The sequence below is a fragment of the Mizuhopecten yessoensis genome, unplaced genomic scaffold (assembly GCF_002113885.1).
Source record: "Mizuhopecten yessoensis strain PY_sf001 unplaced genomic scaffold, ASM211388v2 scaffold10305, whole genome shotgun sequence".
In the NCBI taxonomy this organism is placed as follows: domain Eukaryota; kingdom Metazoa; phylum Mollusca; class Bivalvia; order Pectinida; family Pectinidae; genus Mizuhopecten; species Mizuhopecten yessoensis.
In genome coordinates, this window is record NW_018408480.1 from 8,643 (window position 1) to 17,511 (window position 8,869).

Consider the following 8,869-nt stretch of genomic DNA (forward strand, 5'->3'; position numbering starts at 1 on the left):
ATTTTTTTTTTCAAAATTCACTCCTTTCTACATAAATATCCATTTAAAATCCTTAAAATTTTGACAACCTATATTTTTTTTGCGGCAGAAAATTTTCTTTACTTTAAAGCAATATAACTACAAAATTTGAAGAAATTCTACTGAGAAATGGCGACACAATCCTATTACCTTAATGGTGTCTATAGTAATAACAAATATATTTCACAAGTGTGGCTAATATTTTGATAATTTTCACGAGTGCGCAGCACCATTCAATTTTCTATTTATTACATTTTTAAAGCATATAACATGAAAATGGTAATGCATTAAAAAAAGGCGGGAATCAGAAATAATTAACGCCATATTATAATGACGTCACGCTTGACAACAAGGCTGCGCGCCATTTTGAAAGGGATTCTCAACGCAATTCCGACGTTTTCTGCTATTGTCTGGTATGATTGCTTATGAAATGTTATTAATTGTATATTTATGTAAATACTGGAGTGTGTGTACCAAACATCCACCATAGCATCCAATTATTCTACCGTCGCTTCATTTGAATCTTAACAAAAAATCGTTGCCTTTGAATGCAGCGAATAGAAGATACCGTTATGATTGGTCAATAACAAAAAGTGATATTTTCACACTGTGAAACTATCACTTTTGATATTTGTCACAATGTGAAAGATATCAGTTTTATCATGTTGATAGAATCCGATATTTCACTGGCAAAAATTTAATAAAACGTGATAGTACCCAAAACGGAACACTTTTTAGAGAAAAATTGTAATACATTTCCCTTTAAGTTTGTTGTACACCCAAGAAAAAAAGAAAAAATCCTTTTTTCATTAACTGAAAACGTTACTTATGATACTTAAATTTGAAAGAAGGTATCTATTTTGATAAAAATGAGTCCACAAGGTATAATGCATTTTATCTTTTTCATACATTTTGTTCCGTCTAAAAACATAAGTATTTGCATTTATGAGTATATCATACCTTATTTTAAATATTTATTTTAAAAACATTATACCTTGTAAAGCAGCAGATAACATTTGTTTACAGATTTGGTTCCAATTGAAGTTTGGGATAGAGTCCCATCTAAGGCTGAAATAAAGCAAATCGTCACCAACATTGACAACAAGTTCTCCAACCTGTTCTTGGAGCTTGGATTATCACCTCAGATCATAGAGCAGCATGGGCAAGGTCATCCTGTCACATTCCAGGTAAGGATGAAAGCTCTCCTTCGGTGTTGGATAGACAGTTCCCATGCGAAGGCAACTATAGGCAGTTTGTTGACAGCGATGAAGCTTTGTCAGATGGACTGGCATACAACAGCACAAATCTGGTCAGCCTGATTAATCAGGAAGATCAAGTGACAGATGTATCAAAGTTTGACTCATCATTCACTTTTTCATGTTTGCATTAACTATATTTACAATAACACAATGAACAAACATTAAATCGACACTGTAAACTCGACATGCTTGGAATTAAGAAACAATGACAATGTGATTATGGGTGTCGATGTAAATTATTTGACAGTTCAGCCAAATTCAGCGTATCAGGATGGTTCATGTCTTACTGAAAGAGGGAATATATATCACCTGCAATATACAGTGAATATTTTGTATATACATATTTTTGGCAAAGATAATCCATTGCATGTCGTGCCATTTAAGGCCGAGTATACTTTTTTAATACTTGCGTTGTGTTGAAGAAAATACGGCAAGACGACAGGTTGCATCCCAGTCTATTGACAGAGAACATGTATGATGCCATGTTATTGAAAATTGAGACAACAATTTATTAATATTATAGAATTTTGGTCAAATATTTGTAGATGTGTTTTGTTTGCGTGTCAGTTTTAATATATTCGCTGACATTTGTTTTACCTTTAAATTGTTGGTAGACTTAAACAAAATGTTAGAACTCGTCTACCGTAGGTGTTTTTTGTGTATGCATCCACTCATGTTTGCCAATTTGAAATATATTTTTAGACTCATATTTAGATTAAACCATGCAACAATAATTTACCGGAAAGTATGGTGACATAATTGCAGGAATACGTTAACTCATAGGATATCACAATAGATATTTGATTCTTTTTAACCCAATATTTCCTATGTCATATGACTTTCATTTACACGAAAACCTATTTTTTAAGCATAAACGGTATCCTCTCATGAAATATGTTTTGTTAGGACAACTCCTGTTCTATATATTGTCTATAATGACCATTCAGCCCAAGCAGTTTACTTTCGGTTCTGTTTATGCAGTACGTAGGACCATGGTCTATAAACAGGCTGTTCCTTTAGTAATAATATCATTTACTTTAAAATAAAATAATAATTTTACATTAGAATTTTCTTTTATAAAAGATGCTAATTTAGTCAAACTGTCGCCATACATAATCAAAGTTTAAATATCTTAAATATATAACATAAATTTATCCACCATAGGTAGTTAATACTTTTTTATACTAAAATAACAGTTACTATGAGAGGCTTAGGATTAACATACATTACAAACATTTTGATGAAGACGAACTGAACTACTGTATCATTTTGACTGATTTGTTTATGTTACCTTTGTACTTAACCCGTGTTTAAGATATAGAACAAATAATTGCAATGCTCTATTGATACACTGTTGTGTCATCTCCATGTAGCCTGTAGATTGCTAAATGAGTGTATGGTTTGAGTATATTATTTTAATTGCTTTTATATTGAATGCTTTTTGCAAGGAAATGACAGATTTGATTTATGGTTTGGGTATTTCATTATTGTTTTTAAATTGTGTGGTGTTTGTAAGAAAATGAAAGACATTTTTTTAGTATCGTTTGTAACCTTTAATCCAAAAGATAATATTTCTCGGGTTTTTTACTATACACTTGATTATCTTCTAATACAGATATATATATATATATATATATTCACTAGCATCGTCATCAGCAATTGTTGATGCATAACGTATCCGCATCATCAACATGCTTATAGAAAGTGATCAAATGACTTTGTTAACAATATGAACGATAAACACATTCATCGAATAATAGACGTTATATTGTTTGAACATAGTTTAGTATGGAAAAAAAGTAATACACTATTTTCCCACAAGAAACAACCGTGTAACGAGAGGGATTACGTTGAGGCAATCTGCAGTAAATCACTTCTCTCGGGCAATTGCGTTGTCTCAGGGACTATCTAGTTTCGTTTACGATAGTGCTTTTTTCGCAAATAGTCCCTTCTTTCCGTCAGACCAAGCAAGCACGAAATGCAGAAACTATGTTCAAATATCTTTGAACGCGTGTTCATAATTCTCAATATATATCTAACGATGTTGTTTTAAAATCTTGTGTCTAGATTTGTTGACCTGTGTATACGATATAGAACAAATTATTGCAATGTTCTATTGATACAAAATGTACACTGTATTGCTAATCTCCATGTAGGATGTAAATTGCTGTATGAGTTAGTCTGAGTATTTAATTATTGAGTGTAGATGGTATGGTGTTTACTACAAAGTGACAGACATTTTTTTATTACCGTATGTAAACTATAATCCAAATGTTTATATTTCTTGTTTCTTTGATTATTTACGTGATTATCTTCTTATACAGATTTTCTTAACCAGATTTATATATTCACTAGCATCGTCATAAGCAAAGGTTGATGCATAACGTAACCGTACCATCAGCATGCTTAAAGAAACAGGAAAATATAGGGACATAATTGCAGGAATCCGCTTACACTTAGGATATCAAAATAGATAGGGGATGCATTTAAACCCAATATTTTCAATGTCATATTACCTACCTTTGCAAGAAAACTTATATTTAAAGCATATACAGTACCCTCTAAAGGGACATTTTAGTGTTAGGAGAACTCCTGTTCTACATATTGTCTTAAACGTGACCGTTTACTTTCGGTTCTGTTTATGTATTACGTAAGGGTATGCTGGAGCGAGATCAATGGTCCAGTTGTTTGCTAAGGAATATTATTATTTACATTGAAATGAAATTTTCTTTTGAATAAGAAAGCATGATATAATGATCTTATTTAGTCCAGGTTTTGTTAATTATTGCCATACATAACCAATATTTCAATCGTGTAACAATAGTAGCAGTTAATACATTTGTATACGAAGCTTAGGATTAACATACGTTACACACAGTTTGATGATAAAGTACTACTGTAGCATTTTGACTGATTTGTTTGTGTTACCTGTGTACTTATTCTGTGTATATGATACAGAACAAATAATTGTAATGTTCTATTGATACACTGTTTTGTCATCGCCATGTAGGATGTATATTCAATTACTGTACATTGCTGAATGATTTTATTGTTTGTGTATGTTATTATTGCTTTTAGATTGTATAGCGTTTGCAAGAAAGTGACAGACAATCATTATTATTGTTTGTAAACTCTAATCCATAGGTTTGTTTTTTCTCGATATTTTTTAAATTAGACATTTGATTATCTTCTTTTACAGATTTATATACTCACTAGGATCGTTATCATGAAATGTGGATGCAAAACGTAATCTTATCATCATCATTATAAACAAAGGGATAAGATGGCTTTTTAACAATACGAACGATCTTCATCGAATAGCAGACGTAGTATTGATTGAACTAAGTTTAGGATAGAAAAAGTAATACATTTTGTCCACAGACAATCATCGTGTAACGAGAGTGATCAATTTTTACATATCTTGGTTAAGGTAAAGTTCATTAGATCACTACTCTGAGACATTACGTTTGTCTCCGTGACGATCCAGTTACGTTCACGAAACCGCGTTTTTATTTACAAATAGTCCCTTCTCTCCATCAGACAAATCAAGCATGAAATGCAGAAACCATGTTCAATTGTTTTTGAACGGGTGATTATAATTCTTGATATATATCTAACGATGTAGTTTTAGAGTCTGGTTTACCTTCCATTTTGTACGTAGTGTAAATGTACAATATCGCAGCAAATCATTGCAAAGTTATTGTTGCAATACACTTGATCCAAAACAGCTGGACAAATACCAGAACTTTATCAATACATGTGGATGCGATGCTTTTTATATAATTACAGTGTAAAGATCCTGTTCAAACATACTGTTTTTATATACCTAATACATGATTTGAGTTCGGTTTTTTGTGATTTATTAAGTTGACAAAGCAACAAATATATAGTGAGCAAATTAAATGCAGTTTGGATTACGACTTATGACAAACGAAACTGCATAACATGAAATGTTTGCTTTGTATGAACATTTGTGCTTTTCATGGTTGCTATGGAGCCCCAAAAATAAATATAATGGATTTGATTGATATACATAAGCATTAAGTGATCAAAATGTTTCTAAACTTCGAAAGAAAATACCCACAAATTTCATGTTTTTTAGTTTATTTTACAATTAATATGTTGAAGTCTATTCCTCTCTCGAAGATAGTTGTGACTTCAATGTGACTTAATGCTATGACTACTTACTGATTTTAGAACAGGTTTAACTAAATCGATAAACTGTATCTCATTTGTTTAAAAATATACTGACACGCAAACAAGAGCCTCAAGTTGATTCGGGCGCGTCCAAATGCGTTTATCTAATAATTCATATAGTTTGGGAATGTCTTTGACGTTTTGGCAGAGATAATCAATTGCGCCATGTGTTGCCATTTTGCAAACTTAAGTGGTATTGAAGAACAAACGGAAAGACGACAGGTTGCATCACAGTGAATTGATAAAAAAAGGTATGATACCATGTTATTCAAAACTGATAACAACAATTGATCAATTACGAAATGTTGGTCAATTTATGGGAAATGTGTTGATTTTGTTTGTCAGTATATATATCTTCTTACATTTGTTTTATCTTTGAACCGTGTTAGGTTTTTACAAAATGTTAGCATTCGTCTACTGTACTTTACTTGTATATCTATCCGCTCATGTTGGCCAACCTGAAATGTATTAGGTAGATTCATATTTAGATTAATCAATGCGACAATAATCTACAGTATCGTGACACAATTAGGGGAATACTTTAACACATTTGATATTTCAGTAAAAATTTGATGTTATTTAACCCAATATTTTCAATGTCATATTAGCTCCTTTGGCAAGAAAACCTATATTTAAAACATATGCATTATCCTCTCAAAGGATATTTTAGTGTTAGGACAACTCCCGTTCTATATATTCTCATAAAAATGGCTATTCAATCCGAGCGGGTTACTTTTGGCTCTGTTTATGTAATACTTAAGTATTTACTGGACCGTGATCAATTATATTTGGTATATAGTGTAAATGTACAATTTGAAGCAAACCATTGGCAAAATATTTTAAGAAAATAATTTATCCACAACAGCTGGATAAATACCAGAATTTCATTATTACATGTGTATGTATTGCATTGAATATCATTACAGTGCAAAGATCCTGTTAAAACATGTTTTTTTTTATATATAGACCTTATGTATGTTTTGAGTTTGTTGTTTGTTGGTGACTTAATAAGTTGACACAGGAACAAATATGTAACGAGCAAATGCAGTTTAGAATACGATTTATCACAACGCTACCGTATAACATGAAATGTGTGCTGTGTATGAACATTCGTGTTTTGCAAGGTTGCTATGGAGTCTCAAAAATATATACAATGAATCTGTTTGATATACATGAGCATTGAGTAATCAAAATGACTTTAAACTACGACAGAAAAATTCCACCGACATTTCCTGTTATACAGTATGTAATATGGATTACAATCTGTACCGCTTCGTGAGTTGTATATATCACATGTTCCTAAATATTTCTAATATTTTAGTGCCTTCTATTTTTAGTTTGTTTGATTTTGGCTTTAATGTAGAAACGTAGAATGAACATGTTACTTATCAAAGTTTTGCAATTTTATACTTTCTGATAAGCTCTATAAAAAACACGAGAATAACGAACGCAAACAAAAGCTACTGATATAATACTTGGTCCGAATTCGGAATGAAATACCGTCTATGATTACAATATTCCGAACTCAAAAGTTGATACGGATAATAAGACAACTAGACCTGTTTATCTTTCAAACAAAAAACCAATTGCCGCTTTTTAAGTAATTAAGTAATTGTAAAAGTAATTGATTGCTGTACTTTTTCAGACATGTATTTATTTTTACTCAAAGTATTATATTGTGTCTCGATTTTTCTCGTTTGAAGAGAAATATGGTCTCGTTTGAAGAGAAATAAGAAGTCATAAAGCTCAACAGCGGTGTTTTTACAATCACATGGAAATGAATACATTTCACCACTTGATCAATCCAGCACCAAATGAATAGGTTACTGTAAACTCGATCTAAATCTTTGACATATCATTGTAAAGTTAAAGTTCTTACACATTGACAGGGACATCTTTATAACTATGCTACCTAACAAAATCTGCCGTTTTCCATATATATTAAATTGAGTTGCTTTTATACATTTTGTTATTATATATCTTGTTCGGACCTTTGTTCCTTATGTCGTTTGTCCTTTAATTTTATATATCCAAAATTATCTATGGTCACTATTATGTGTAAATTGATAATATAGCTATCACAGAAAATTATCATTTTGACAAGCACTTGCTGGATCATGATATATAGCAAACATTTGCTGGATCATGATATATAACAAACACTTGCTGGTTCATGATATATAACAAACACTTGCTGGATCATGATATATAACTAACACTTGCTGGTTCATGATATATAACAAACACTTGCTGGATCATGATATATAACAAACACTTGCTGGTTCATGATACATAACAAACACTTGCTGGATCATGATATATAACAAACAGTTGCTGGATTATGATATATAACAAACACTTGCTGGATCATGATATATAACAAACACTTTCTTGATCATGATATATAACAACCACTTGCTGGTTCATGATATAAAACAAACATTTGCTGGACTACGATGTTTAGGATTGTTTTGGATTACACTTTGTAAAACAATACTTGTTTTTATACATTTTTAATACAGTGTATGAAAAATGTTTTCAGAACCTAAACCAACCACTTGCTGTGTTAATATTTATGACCATGATTTGGTTTCTAAGTTCCAAACACATGTTCGTTTAAGATGTATGAAAACAATTGTTGAATTACGATGTTTGCCATTTTATGATTTTTTCAAATATATCGGTTTATCACTTTCTTTGTATCTCCTAAGACATTTTGTTTGCTATCCACTTTACTAAATAAATATAGTGCTTTCTTTTTCCGATCAGTTGTTAGTCATTTGTACCCAATGTCATATTCACAGAGAACGCATATGAGCATTTTTCTTTCAGAGATATATCAGGTTATAATTTAAAAGTAGGACATCACAAATACAGATTTTCGTATCATTTCAGTAAGTGCTTATTCTAATAGCTTATTGATAAAACCAGAACAAATGTTATGCTACATAGTTTAAGTAATTAGCTACTTCCTTCCGTTATTGGTCGTCGGATGGTGCAGTGGATAGCGCACTTTCCTTTCACCAAGGCGGCCAGGGTTCGATTCCCCGATTGGACGTGAAATGGTATTGGGTCACCTGCCCGACCACGTGGGTTTTCCCCAGAAACTCCAGTTTCCTCCCACACTAAGATACCCCGCGCGCTAACATCTGGGCCAACAAGAGTGGTGATTAATATAAGTTTAAATAACTTGTTTCATAGTTGTTGTAAAATAAATAAAGTTTATATTTATATTTGTATTTACCACCTCCCAATAGTACACATACAACCTTGTTCTCCCTTATTCTCATCCAGGCTCAAGGTAAAGTGCCTAGCAAGACGACAAAATAAAGTTAAGATACTACTCTGTCTGATTCTAACAATTCGTCAGGATACCATACCATACATAGAAGACA

At 31.7% G+C, this 8,869-nt stretch overlaps 1 long non-coding RNA gene across 1 annotated transcript in view; it reads left to right on the forward strand.

The window, feature by feature from the left end:
• LOC110460039 overlaps positions 1-8,234 on the forward strand; it is a 9,784-nt gene extending 1,550 nt beyond the window's left edge. The window contains exon 3 of the long non-coding RNA XR_002463960.1: positions 1,045-8,234. This is a non-coding gene — a long non-coding RNA (uncharacterized LOC110460039). The remainder of the gene's footprint in view (positions 1-1,044) is intronic.
• The last annotated feature ends 635 nt before the right edge of the window (positions 8,235-8,869 follow it).